Below are 14338 nucleotides of genomic sequence, written 5' to 3' on the forward strand. Positions count from 1 at the left end.
TGGGTCAGGTCCTAAATTTAAGAAAATTCCTGGACCCTAAAAGCCATTTTCTTAATTTCCATTCAGCATTATTTGGTCACCACCACTTAGGCAGACTTGCCACAAATATTCTGTTACGGTTTGACTTGGTTTTCTGCCATATTTTTCTTGTAAATTTGCCAGTTCCACTGGATTCCAGGGAGTGATTCAAATTTGATATCATGAAGCATGACCCTGAGGTCCTTGAGACTGTTCTGTTTTAATGATAGGTCTGGCTTCATATTCAGGGGGATCTGAGAAAGACAAAGAATCATCCTCCCCTGATTCGCTGTCATCAAGGTCATCCCATATATTTCCATCCCGTTATTCTGGGGACACAATTTCCTAATCTGTAGAATATCAGGGGATCGAGGAGCTCGCATAAGTATTATTTCAATTTTTTCCTCTAACTTTTGTTTCTTCTCATTTTCTTCCTGTAACTGTTTCTGAAGCTGCTCAGTTTTCACAGAATCACAGAATGTTAGGGATTGGAAGGGACCTCAAAAGATCGTCTAGTCCAATCCCTCTGTCGGAGCAGGAACACCTAGATGAGGTTACACAGGAAGAAATCCAGGCAGGTTTTGAATGTCTCCAGAGTAGGAGACTCCACAACCTCCCTGGGCAGCCTGTTCCAGTGCTCTGTCACCCTCACTGAGAAGAAGTTTCTTCTCAAATTTAAGTGGAACCTTTTGTGTTCCAGTTTGTATCCATTACCCCTTGTCCTATCATTGGTTGTCACCGAGAAGAGCCTGGCTCCATCCTCGTGACACTCACCCTTTATATATCTGTAAACATTAATGAGGTCACCCCTCAGTCTCCTCCAAGCTAAAGAGACCCAGCTCCCTCAGCCTTTCATCATAAGGGAGATGCTCCACTCCCTTAATCATCATCATCATCATCAAGGACAATAATAATTCAGCAGCTTTTCTACCTTCTATTTCCTCCCTCAGATCTTGTTTTTTTTCTCTTTAGGGTTTTCTTCTCTTGACAAGCAGCTTCAAGGCAGATGCTTAACATTTTGCAAATAATTCCCTTTCCATCTTTTATAGAGCCCCTAGCCACTTTTAGCTGTTCCTCCACAGCTTTCCAATCATGCCAATTATCACAGGCCCATTCTTCTGAGAATTTGGGACTCAGACTCACTCCATGCCTCTATAAGTAATCAGTGATATCACCTACCATCCTGCCAACTATGCCAATTTGTCATGGATGAGTGATTTAGGGTCCTGCTTGATGCAGAGCAGTGCTTAGATCACTTAAAGAAAAGTGCGACTTAACAGAGTTCAGTGGCAAGGTTCACTCAATTACTCACTGCATGGAGGAAATATGCCAAACAGAATCTGGTGAGAGTTGTTTTAGAGTGATTTATATGGGAACAGGAGAGGCAAAACGGTAGAGGGAGGCCCTCCCATTTAGTCTGGATCCTAGGTCTCTCAAAGTAAGCTCTCAGGCATCAAAGTTCATAGAAATAAATAATTTAATGGAGTAGTACAGCAGCAGGGTCGGCTTGAGCTGGATGCCTTTGCAGAGGTGCCAAGCATAGATGTCCCAGTGTAATTATACTCTTACAGACTATTTACTTGCCCCTCACACAATGATTCAGTCCAATAGTAATATTTGAGTCTGGGATCTTCTTGCTTCTCTTGGGATTCTTTCACTGTCTTCAGACAGACCCTTGTTTTGTTTAGCTGCAGACATTGTTCGTAGTTCATAGCCACTTCGTGACGGCCTTGAAGATGTTATTTTGTCTGAAAGTGCAAAACAGGCCTTATCTTGCAGGTGTCAATGTGTTGTCCCAAAAGGTGGGATCGTTACCTGATGTGCAGATACCAATTCATACACAGGGTCAAGGTATTTGCTTTATTTACAGTTCTGCACAGAACAGGATGCTAGACGATCCTTCACAAAGCTAGCACACCAGAAGCAGACTCAGTTACATTTCAATTTTTAACCACTCCTATCATCTTATACATATTTACACCTACTCAAACTTTATTGGTCTAAACTTTCCTTGCTTCGGTTTAAAGGTACAGTCCACTTTTATTCTTCTACACAGGCTCAGTGAGTAATGGGCTTTTCTGAGTAGGGGGCATTTTTTGAGTTGGAGGTCGCAATCTCCCCTGATGCCTTTACCTTTCCCCTAGTTCCTATACCCTTTGTTTCAAACTTGGCAATCTTCCATCCTTCGGCCACCAAAACTTTCAATTCCTCATTCATCTTACTTTTTATCCTTCAGGGGAGAGTTAAATTTCAACCAAAGTTTCAACTAAGCAAGCATCTCCACACAATACTAATCCTAAGGTCTAGCCAATAAATCATTACAATCATATAGCAGGAAAACCAATTGAAATTACTTATTCAGTTATATCAAAATTAAAGAACCGAGGCATCGTATGATGGTCTGTAGTTGCTGTATTTTTCTTAAGTAGATACAAGTTTGGTGAATATGAGTAGAACTTTACAACACACAGCTTAAGATTTCAAAAAATTTAGCTTCCTAAGTAAGGTGAAGCAGACCGTATATTAAAAAAAAGAAATCATATGACCTTATCATTCCAAGTGATTCATTCTCTTTAAAACACATTTACTTAAACTAAATTATTAATATAAAACTTGAATTGGACTGATCCAGTGATCTGTGATTAGTAAAAGATCATTGCCCTACAGCTACAGTTGGCTGGCAGAGAGACCTCAAAGTAGGCTCACCCAGGCTGTCATATTTATAGAATTAAGTGGTTGTCTCATAGTCAAATTGCATACAGTGGGAAAGGTATGCATGAGACTCCTCGCACCCACAATTTATCTATGTTCAGTGTGCTGTTCTGCTTCCTTGTGGGTTTCCTAAAAGGAGTTCTTGGCCTGGCTGCAGCTCAGGCCTTTACCTCCTTTGGAGCCTGTACCAACCTGTTGCTGGTTTGGGGGGAGGGGGGGGTTGAGTGCATCAATCATATGTTGACACTGAGCAACACCAGGATTTCTCTGCCTGTTTAGGAAATAGTACATTGCTCTGAGCTCTTTGAGAGAAGCTGTTGAGCACAACTAGATTATGAAGATGGACTTTAAGTATAGTGTGGCTCTTCTCTGTAAGAGCAAAATGCCAGCATTTTCAATGTTTTTCCCAGCCTACTGTATTTCACAGGAATATTTCATTTTTGATTGTTGGAGATTTAGACTCTGATCCTCATGAATGGATTTTTTTTTAATCCTTTTTATGTCAGTCTGGAAAATAACATTTGCTTATGTTGCATCCTTCAGATTTACTCCTTTGTTTTGTTTTGCTGCAATAACTTAAAATATGCTTTTTAATGTTTTTGTGTTCCAAAACTTAAATCTCAAAATATTATTTATTTGAATCTTTGAAAGTTTAAAAGAAAGAAAAGAAAAAAGCCCTTAATGAAACAACTTACATTAGTATACTTATTACAAGGACAAGAGAAGGCTACATACTTCAGGCAGAACAGTTTGCTTTTCAGAATGATTTTTGAAAAGCTGTCTGATATTTGTTAGCTCTGCTGCAACCATGACATCCTGTTTTCAGCATTTTTTTCTAGAAAATTTCAGGTTATATGATATTTCTTTCTTCTTACTCTTTTCAAAGAAATTCTGCAGTCCAGTGTTCAGTAAAATAAAACCTCTGAACCTAGTATTTCTGACAGTACAGACATTACTAAAGGAGCTACCATGTCTGCTGCAAGAAAAAAACAATTTAAAAAGTTGAGAATTACCCTCTTTAAAGATACAGTTACTGTTCATTAGACAAATACTTTGAGTTGGTGTACCCATTGCTCATATGGACTTTTGCCACAATTCAATTCCTCTTCCTAGCAATGCGAAACTAGTAAAGATATCTATATATATATTTGTGGCAGTTGAACGCACCCCGATAAGGTCCAGAGCTTTCAATATGACAGTTGATGGCTCTTTAGTACCTTTTGTGCCCCACTGTGGTTGTCCTCCCATACACACCTTGGTCAATGCTGACCGTCATGTCCGTCCCCTCTGAGGGCACAATGACTCCAGTCATGTACACCCCCTTGGTTGGGGGAGTAGGAGGGGCAAGATCTTGGTCAACAGACAGGGTCCTCAGCAATGAGGTGCCCCAGGCCCAGAAAAGCTTCTGGACCATGCTCATAATGACCACAGTCAGATCCAACCAGGCTATAAAATGGGGCCCCCACTGAAGAACCCCTTTGAGTGGTCTTCTTGGAGCAGCCGGACTGTGATCGAAGCCTTCCCCTTAGATCAGGGATGCTGTCAAAGAGACTTCCCAGGACTGAGACCCCTTACCTTCTCTTTCATGAGTGATTATTTCTCCTGGATATATGCTTGAGTGAGCTCTTGCTCTGCCCCTGGGCAAGTAATTATTTCTTCTGGATTCCCTTGAGTGAGAAAGGCTTGTCTTTTGAGTGAGTGTGCACATGGTGGATCATTATTCTTGTGTGATCATATGGTAATAATATCCCCAAATGGTATATCAAACCTGCAGTTTATTAAATGTTGCCAGAGTGCTGACTGATTTTGGATTACCCCTTCCTTCCCAGCTTGTATTGGTTTCACAGAATCACAGAATGTTAGGGATTGGAAGGGACCTTGAAAGATCATCTAGTCCAATCCCCCCGCAGGAGCAGGAACACCTAGATGAGATTAAACAGGAAGGCCTTTCATGTTTCTGTTCTTTGGTTTCAGTTTCAGTTCTGAATTAGTTGGTTTAAGCTTACATTTGCTTGGAGTTGTTTTGGGGTGTCTCCATGACAATTTTATTATGGTATGTACTGAGAATATCTGGAACTTTAAATCTCATGTTATTTGTTCATGTTACTGAATCTTTCAGCTCTTATAATTTTATAGTGATTTCTAGTGTAAGAATTACTGAAGATGAGGTATTCAAGTAATAAAAAATCTTTCTTTACCAGACCACTGACTGGAATGAGAGGAGGAAAAGTTGTTTACATCATTAAGTATTAGTACTTCAAGTCCAAACTAAGAGGAATTAGATGGACAACTGAAATGCAGGAAAAAGAACAATCTGGCTGTGGATATTGCAAAGGTCAAGTGTATGTGTATACTGATATGAGATACTGTAATAAGAAGAATGGTTGAGAATCTGAACTAAACCTGTTCTGTAAAGCTTAAGGAAATTTTAAATTTGGATGGATTTGTGCAAGGACGAAAGTACTTTTTGGCTAGGAAGCATATGGCCATATCACTACTATGTTGCTTCTGCAGATGCATGTGTGTGTTTGTTCATGCCCCTGTAGGACAGATCTCCCAGTGCCACGATAGAGAGACAGGACACAGCTTGATGCAAGCAAAATGTCAACTTTATTGTAATTTCTAACATATTTTATATCTATCCTAAACAGCGCGTCACACGGTGATTGGTTTGTTATTCTTGCTAGATACCTACTGATTGGCTAATGTTTGTTTAGGCAGTTGCTATCTTGATTAATGCACTCTCCTCAGTGTAGCAGCAGCAGCAATTCCTTCTTGACAACCTTAGTAACTTGTAATTCTTATCTACACAAAGGGTTTAGCACATCCTGTCTTTAAGTACTGTTTCTGCTTTTCGTCACCAGGGTCTGTGACCAACAAGCTCCAGCACGTTTCCTTTTATCAATTGATAAGTGCTGGGAGTTTTGCTGATGCCAGCCAAATCCTGTCCTACATCCCAGGTATTATCAAAGATGAGCCTGAGAGTCTAGCTTTGCAGTACTAGTTTAGGAGAATATAAACACCACTGTTCCCTTCTTGGTTTTGTCTTCCTTTCATGTGTGCAGACATCCATACACTATAGAAAAATTATACTAAACTGGCAAATGCCAGTTAAATTTAAGACCTACTTTAAGTGGCATAAAACAATTTTCAAGCAGTTTCCGGTGGTTACAAATATCAAGAATTTGTCTTGTGCTTATAGTGAAAAACTTTTTAATAGATCTATTGGTGCTGAAGAGACTTATTTTTGTTAGGAAGAATAAAAAGTGGCAAGTAACATTAAAAAATAGTTGTGACTTGATTTATAAACAGTGCCAAAGTTTCCAAGTCCTTTTGCAGTTTCTTCCCCACAGGGCTTTTCTTCCCCCTGTCCTCATCTTTTGAAGGTAGCAGAAGTTATGAGAAGTCTTCTCTACTGGATGATGGAAATATAATAGTATATTTAATAGCAGCCTGCAAGAATAGACTAGTCAGAGAATTTTCAACAGATATAGAAATACCTTTTGATTCATATAAGAATATATATATTTTTAAATCTTTTCCTGAAATGCATGCTTTACTAAATGTCACCATTTACTGCAAGGTGACAATAAAACATGGCAGAGGCTCTCTGTTAACCCCCCTCCCTCCCCACTAAGGAAAGGTAACAGGAGGAAAAGGGAGAGCGACTTACAAATTGTAAAGTTAAAAATGCTTTACTAATGCTACTAATAAATAGAGAAAATAATACAAAATATACAAAACCAATCTTGAATTTCCCAGCGTTGCCCAGCAGTGGCTTGTGGTAGACCCTGGAGCTGGTGTTTCTCCAACGGCTGCAGGGCAGGTACTGGAAGTCCTGGGCTGGACTCAGTGCTAAACTGGAACTGGATTCAGGGATGCAGGGCCTGGAACTAGGCCTAAGATCACAAGCAGAAATAGCAGAGTCCTCTTCAGATGCCAGCCATGGTCAAACAGAGTGAGATTAGTTGATCTACCACTTTTATACGGTGTGTGATGTGTATGGGATGGAATACTTAGTTGGTCAATTTTGGTCACCTGTTCTGTCCGCCCCTCCTTGCAAATATGCCCCTCTCACTTACGGGACATGCAAAATTGCCGTAGCAATAAGGCTAAACCTGAGCCTCTTCTGCATACCATTGCTACTGTTATCAGCTCCAGAGCAAACAGTATCTGAAAAACATGCAGCCAACTTCAGAAAAGTGCAGTTACTTAGAAGAACTTAGCTGAAAGGAAAATTAACTGAAAGAGAACTGGTCTTGTTTTAAACCAGGACACTAAAAAAAAAAATAAAAATACGTATACTCAGAATTAAATTATTCTTATCTTCAGCCAAAACAGCCATTTACAGCTAAATACTTTATTCTGGTTTTGCAAGGGTATACTGAAAGGAATGGAGATCAAGTTATTACAAAAAAAATATAGTATAAAAATGGTATTGTGTAGCTTCCTTTTAACCAGATCAGTATATCATAAAGCCAAGAAAGAGGGATATGCTTTAATAATCTAGTATGCTTTTGCCTTGCTGGGAATTTTAAAGCAGACTTCTTTGTTTAACTGAAAATTGCCTGCAGCATTTCAGAGCTTTGTCTATATGTAATCTAAATCTAGCTTAAAAAACAACTTTACTGTTTTTCCTACAGTCTGTATCAGAGAGGTAAAGGAGAGAAGGAAAAGGAATGCTTTACAGCAAATACACTTAATGAAATTATGGTATTATACTTTGAGTCTTCTTGCTTTTCTGTATGAAACAATTTTTTTAATATTGTCTGTAATCACACCCGTTTGTGCTTTCTTTACAAATTATACTGCTGGTTTTCTTTGAAGTATCATTTGTTTATTTTACTTTGTCCGAAATGTTTTCTCGAAATACTACTTTGAATACATCTTTAATTTTTTTCTCAAATGTATGTTTTATCATTTTAGCAGCCAATCCATCCCAAGGACTAAACAGTACTGCATTAACTTTCAAATATGCAACCAGTGGTGAAGAGGATATTCAGGAATGAAAGGGATATCACTAGGAGGGATTTGATGCAGTTTAAATAAGAAGACTAAGGAAAGATTAAAAATAATCTCCTCCTCCATAGCTGTAGAATAAAATGAACTGCCAACATGCCTGATAACTTCATAATTTGCTAAGCATTTCCTCAAACAAATCCAATAAAAATCTGTGTACAGTCAGATGCAGGTGTAAATACCTACCCTCTCTGTTATAAAGAGAGGTTGCATGTATATAAAATGTGATGGCAATCACTTAGCTGCTGATCACCAGAAGTGTGAAAAGATGGTGGAGCTTTTAAATACCTGAATCTGTGTTGCTCATTCAGAGTGGGCTCAAGTCTCCAGATGAGACTGAAACTAATATAATATTGGTACTCTAATGTTAAGTCACTGTTCCTTATTCTGCATAAAGCTTTTCATGAAGCTGCAGTATTGAGTACATAGTAAGCATGCTTCAGTTTCAAGGGTTGTGGGCTTTTTTTTTTTGCCTAACTAAAAGCCACTTACTTGTTTTCAATAGTAACAGACTTTTAGTTGTTCACAACCAATGGCTCTTAACCAGCTGTAATTGCTTTAAATCTGGTATGATTGTAAAGAGGAGGAAAAAGTTTACCATTTAAAGCAATGCTATCATAGTGAAATGTTATTAGTTTCTTTTCCTATCTTCAAGTGTTTTCGGCGAAACACTTGATATTACCATAAATAAAAGGTAATAAGTCTGTCCAAGTTTTACTAGTACATTTAATAACATTGCATGTCACTATTTTTTTAGCTTCCTTTGAGACATTAGTGGGTACAGTGCACAGAAAATGGAAAATAAGATTACAGAACCACTGAAATTGGTAATGAACTCAGTGGGAGGTTGTCCTGGTTTTGTTAAAAAACAAGTTTCTCTTTTAGTGAATTTTTGCCTGTCAGCTAAAGCCTTCATATTAGCTGCATTTTCCTGGAGAACCAGACACATGTTTTGATAAACATAGCAATGGAATGCAAACTTATTGATAAGCACGGATGGACATCTCACGAGAGGGGCAACGAGAAACTGGTGACCGAGAGACTGACCAATGGTGTATAACATTCCATTCACGTGAATACTTCATATAAAAGTGGGAGATCACGAGGATCTCGTCCCTTTTTTGCCTTTTCCCTTTTTCCTCATGGCTGACATTAGGAGAGGACTTTGCTGGTTGTCCCTGCGAACTGAGGCCTAGTGAGAGACTGAATCCAGCTCCGGTTGGCTACAGAGTCTAATCCAGGACTTTGGGTGCTGGCTCTGCAGTTGCTGAGACTTTCAAGATTGGTTTTGTATATTTTGTATTATTTTCTCTATTCTTATTAGTAGCATTAGTAAAACATCTTTAACTTTTCCAACTCTCTTCTCTCTGTCCTTCTTTCCCTCCCGATCGCCTGTTCTGAGTGGGAAGGGGGGAGAGGGAGGAGCAAAAGGGGGAAGTGGGGGGGAGAGGAGGTTTGATTGCCAGGGTTTGATTGTCACCCTGCAATCTTAACCTTCGACAGAGGTATAGCTGAAATGAACTATTACAAAATAAATGTTTTTAACACTTTAAAAATTACAGCTTGTATCTATTAAAGAATAGCATATTTTTAGAGGAATCAGAACTTAAGTTTTCTTTCACTACAAGACTGTCTTGAAACTGGCAGCATTTTGTTCCTATCAGTTTTCACATTTTCAAACCTGAAAGCTTATTTCTCAGTGATGTATCCATGTCTACTAACTTGAAATTTATAGCTGTATATCCCTTGGATTTCATCTGTTACCACATAGCCTTAAGTATATGCACTGGTTTGACAGAAAAGGAGTTAATTTTCCTTCATGCAGTTAGAAACCTTTCTTTTTTGTAGCTAGCACAGTCACTGTCTGGATTTAGTTTGAGAACAAGAAGATAACACCCCAGGACAGAGTTAATGTTTTTAATTGCTGGTGTCTGGGAGCCAAGGACTTCTCTGAGCTCTCTGCTCACAGGTGTGAGGCAGCTAGGAAGGGGGGCAGACCTTGACTAACATCCAGACTGATCAATAAGAATATTCCATCCCATTAGCATCATGCTTCATATTTAAGGAGAGTCAGGATCTTCCAGCTAGTATTGGAGTTGGAATGGAGTTGTGTCTGAGCCAGGATGGAGGCCTGTTTGTGAGAGTTTTGTTCAGGAGTTTCTTTATTTAGGCCTTTTGCCATCCTGCCATTTTGCAGAGGGTCTCTGGGCCTTTCTGCCTTTTTCTGTCTTCTCTCTTCGGGATCAGCTTTTCAGGATGAGTGCTCTCTTCCTGGGACTAGCTGCTTGGTGCAGACAGATTTCATAAGTAATTGCACTGAGTATATTTTATTTTATATTCTATTTCCATTCTATATAGATTAGTGGTAGTAGTATATTGTGGGAGATTTGAGGTATTTTCTTGAGGTTGTTGTGTGGATGGGTTTCTGTTAGATAGAGATTTATTTCTGAACTAGCCAAAGGAATCTCAAGGCCAGCCCGAAGGCTGAAAAACAGCACCCTGAAAAATAGCAGTGAGACTCGGGCGCATGGACAGCTCGTGACCATGGACAATATCCAATCAGTTAATGCATGCTTGGAGCGTGGACGCGTGATCAGGAAATAACTGCATATATAAGGAGGCTTGTTTCTGTAATAAATGGCTTTGCTTGAATTCATATTGGATTGTGTGGAGTCCATGATTTTTCACCCTCGCAGTATATTAGTGTTATTTTATTAAACTGTGTTTATCTCAGTCCACAAGTTTCTCCCTTCCCTTTTGATTCTCTCCCCTATTTGGGGGTGAGAGGGGGTGGGGAGCGAGCGAGTGGCTATCATGGTTATATTGCTAGCTCAGGTTAAACCACCTTGGCAGCAGTTATTATTAACGTAAGAAAACCCATAGTGATTGTTGCCAATAGTGGGAAGATCACTACAAGACAAATACTGAAGCAGACCAATTCTTACCCTGGTGGACTTGCTCTTTCCTCCATCAGTACTTTGATACCATCCCTCTTGAAGGACAGCCAGGCATTCCCTTGGTTTCCTTCTCAGTGGAAGGGCTCAGCCTCCTCATCACCCCTCCTTCAGTTTCCCCACTAAATCCACCTGAGTTTCTGCCCAAGTTTGAGTTCTGATGTAACCAGATTAATCTTTCAGTGCTCTTCTCTAAATTTCATGTTTCTAGGACTGAATTTTTACTTGCTACTATTGATAGGTAGGAGGCCTTTGTCCTTCTGTCTTCACATGTCCAGAGCCTTTTGTAGAGTCTTCTGCTACAATTTCTCTGCAGGAAAACAGAAAAGGTTCTGCTGTCCACATGCAGCAGCTTTCCAAATACATTGCTGGTGGCATGCAGGCCTGCTCCAGACAAGCAGGGGAGACAAGCTTCCTTTCCAAACAGCACCTGTACATCCCTCAGCTCCCTGCTTACACTTACAGCTGGCACCACTTTCTGCAGGGCTACACATCATACAGCAGAGGAAGCTCCAAATTCCTGCCAAGGTCTGTTTTCACATGCAAAGATTCAGTGTCAGTTGCTGTGTATCAAGAGAGTAATTTGTGCCAGAGATTAGCACTAGTGACTAAAGTAAATGAAAGCTTAGGCTGCATGAGTTGTACTTTAACCTTTGTTTTTATCTGTGGAAATGTAACCGGTAGGTAAGGAAGTGTAAGTAAAACTGTAACTACAGGATGTTCTGTAACAAAAGAAAAGGAAATGTCTCAAGACACAGACAAAAGGAAGCCTGGAGACAGCAAGAGCGAATCAGAAGAGAAGACCCCAGACTCCATGAAGAGGGCTGGATGAGCAGAAGTGCTATTAGGAAATCAAGTGACCTATAGAAACTATAAAATCTGGTAATAATTGACAGGCAGGGCCCTTCTTCAGAGGCACCCAGCTTGAGCTGTAACTACTATTCCATATTAAACATAGTAGAAGAAGGAACTTTGATTCTTTTATTAAAGCAGAACCTAGGGATGAGCCCTGTTGAGGTGACATCCACATAATTCCCACCATGGTCTAGGTAGCAGCAGCCATGCTCCCTCCCAACCACTTTTTTTTAATCCATAAGTAACTTGTATCCCCTCATCAGTTATGATTACACCCTCAGGAGACAAAGTGGCATTGGACACATGCCCCACCTTTATGCTACAGAGTAAGCAGACAATTAAGGCTTTTCAGCCTCATATGACTGGAAACATAAACCAGTGCCAGAATACACTCCTCACATATGCTTCTCAAATAATACCAAATATTAGTAATAGTTCTTTATCAGCCTACATTTGCTAGATGTGAAGAAACAGTTGCTGAGATTTTAACAAAAGGTAATCAGCAGTCATTTTTTTCTTCAAGTTCATGCTTTTTGTCCGTCTTCACACTAAGTTAAAAAAAAAAAAATTTAAAAAAGTGAACTACTGTCTAATGTTTTTCTTTCCTTATTTTCAGAGTTCATTCCCTCCTCCCTCACTGATCAGACATTTTCCAGCCTGGGTTCTTCTTCCACTTCAGTGGAAACATCACTGAAAAGATTACTAGATTTTACTTTTCCATGATAGCTGGGGCTTTCAAACCCTAGAGTCTTTGCTAGATCCACAAAAAGAACAAGGTCCTTGCAATAATGCTACATTAATCTGAAATACTAAACACTTCCCAAAACCAGCTTTCAATCCATAAGTATCAAGAAATATCAAACAACTCCCTGCTAAAAAGCACAGAATTCCTGGATTAGAATATCGCATTTTTACTTCTGGCTGGAAGAAACCAAAAATAAACCTATACCTTTTTTCCTCTGCTATTTTTACCTTTCAGCAAAGTTATCCATCTGATTCATTACCTAATACAAAAGTCTTAATATATTTAATTCAAATTCTAACTACTGTACACATCGAGACAGAGCTACCTTTGCCAAAAGCAGACAGCAGCTTATTGTCTTCTCTTATTAGCTGAAGATTTAATGCATTATAAATTAGGTTCTAAGTAATAGAACCTAAGTGTAGCAATTATTAATGCTTCCAGTCAAAAGTTTCCCCCCCATACAAACTTGTTTAGCAATTGCCCAGCATGTATTACTAAAAGAGAAGAGCTCTAATTCCCTGATTGTTACTCAGTGATTAAAAGGTACTTGTTCTACAAAGATAACCATGTTTCACATTCAACTGTTGACACCATGACAATGAGTCAATGTTACATTATTTTCAACACTACATAAAATATATATATAAATGTGTATGAGTGTGTTGTCATTATCACTTAAAAGAATGAATCCAGTCTGCAATTGCTAAAGATACATAAATCCTTTCAGTTTTAGGTCAGTCTGACAAAAATAAGGGTGACTTGCAAAACGCCTAATCAGAGAGATTGACCTTGCAGCTTTAGACATTTGGAAGCCCACACAATTAGTTGAGTTTTGCTTTAACATATATCTCAAGACTGTTGGATAAAGTGTCCTTTAGCTGACTGGCCTGGGTCCTCCTTCTTGCCCTTTTCGAAGATGAGTGATGTTGGCTTTCTTCCAGTCCTCAGGCACCTCTCCTGTTCTCCAAGACCTTTCAAAGATGATGGAGAGTGGCTTAGCAATAACATCTGCCAACTCTCTCAGCACTCGTGGGTGCATCCCATCAGGGCACATGGATTTGTGGATGTCCAGTTTGTCTAAACGATCTCTAACCTGATCCTCTTCAACCAATAAAAGCATTCCTTTCTCCAGACTTTCTCTCCTATCTCTAGGGTCTGAAATACCTGAGGGCCAGTTTTAGCCATAAAGGCAGAAATGAAGAAAACATTCAGTAACTCTGCCTTCTCTGTATCATCTGTCACCAGGGTACCCTCCTCACTCAGCAGTGGACCTACATTTTCCCTAACCTTCCTTTTGCTGCTGATATACTTGAGGAAGTCCTTCTTGTTGTCCTTGACATCCCTGGCCAGATTTGCTTCCAAGTGGAGCTTGGCCTTCCTCACCACATCCCTGCATACTCTAACAGCCTCTTTATATTCCTCCCAGGTGGTCTGCGGTGAATGAGAACAACACATGTGCAGATGCAGACACACACGCAGTGAGAGCACAGCCAGGCAGAGCTGAGCCGAGCTGAGCTTTCTTTAATTAGCCTTTCTCAATTTATAGCTTTACAATTTATAGCTTTACATATATGGGCCTGGACCAAGAGGTTAAACAGGATGATTTTTTCAAAAAATGTTATTCCAAACACACAGGTCCAGGCCCAACATTAACACATCATACACAGGGGGGCACTTTCTGAACCGAAATATCATTCTCACTGGCCTGAGCTATCACTCCTTACACTTATAAAAACATACTTCTGTATAACCTGTCCAAGGCCCTTTATGTTTTGATTAATTGCTGTGATTTAATCATGTTAGCATTATTCATCTAGATGGTCATGTTAGTATTGATCTTCCTTTATCATCCAGGTGGCTGGAACTGCATGTCCTGCCATTCCCACAGCAGTCTGTCCCTTTTTCCACATTACATAAGCATCCTTCTTTCACCTGAGTTTTGACTGGAGATCTTTACTCATCCATGCTGGCCTCTTACTCCCTTTACTTGATTTCTTGCTCATAGGGATGCATCCGTCTTGAGCCTGAATATTAG

This window comes from Patagioenas fasciata, chromosome W (genome assembly GCF_037038585.1).
Source record: "Patagioenas fasciata isolate bPatFas1 chromosome W, bPatFas1.hap1, whole genome shotgun sequence".
In the NCBI taxonomy this organism is placed as follows: Eukaryota; Metazoa; Chordata; class Aves; order Columbiformes; family Columbidae; genus Patagioenas; species Patagioenas fasciata.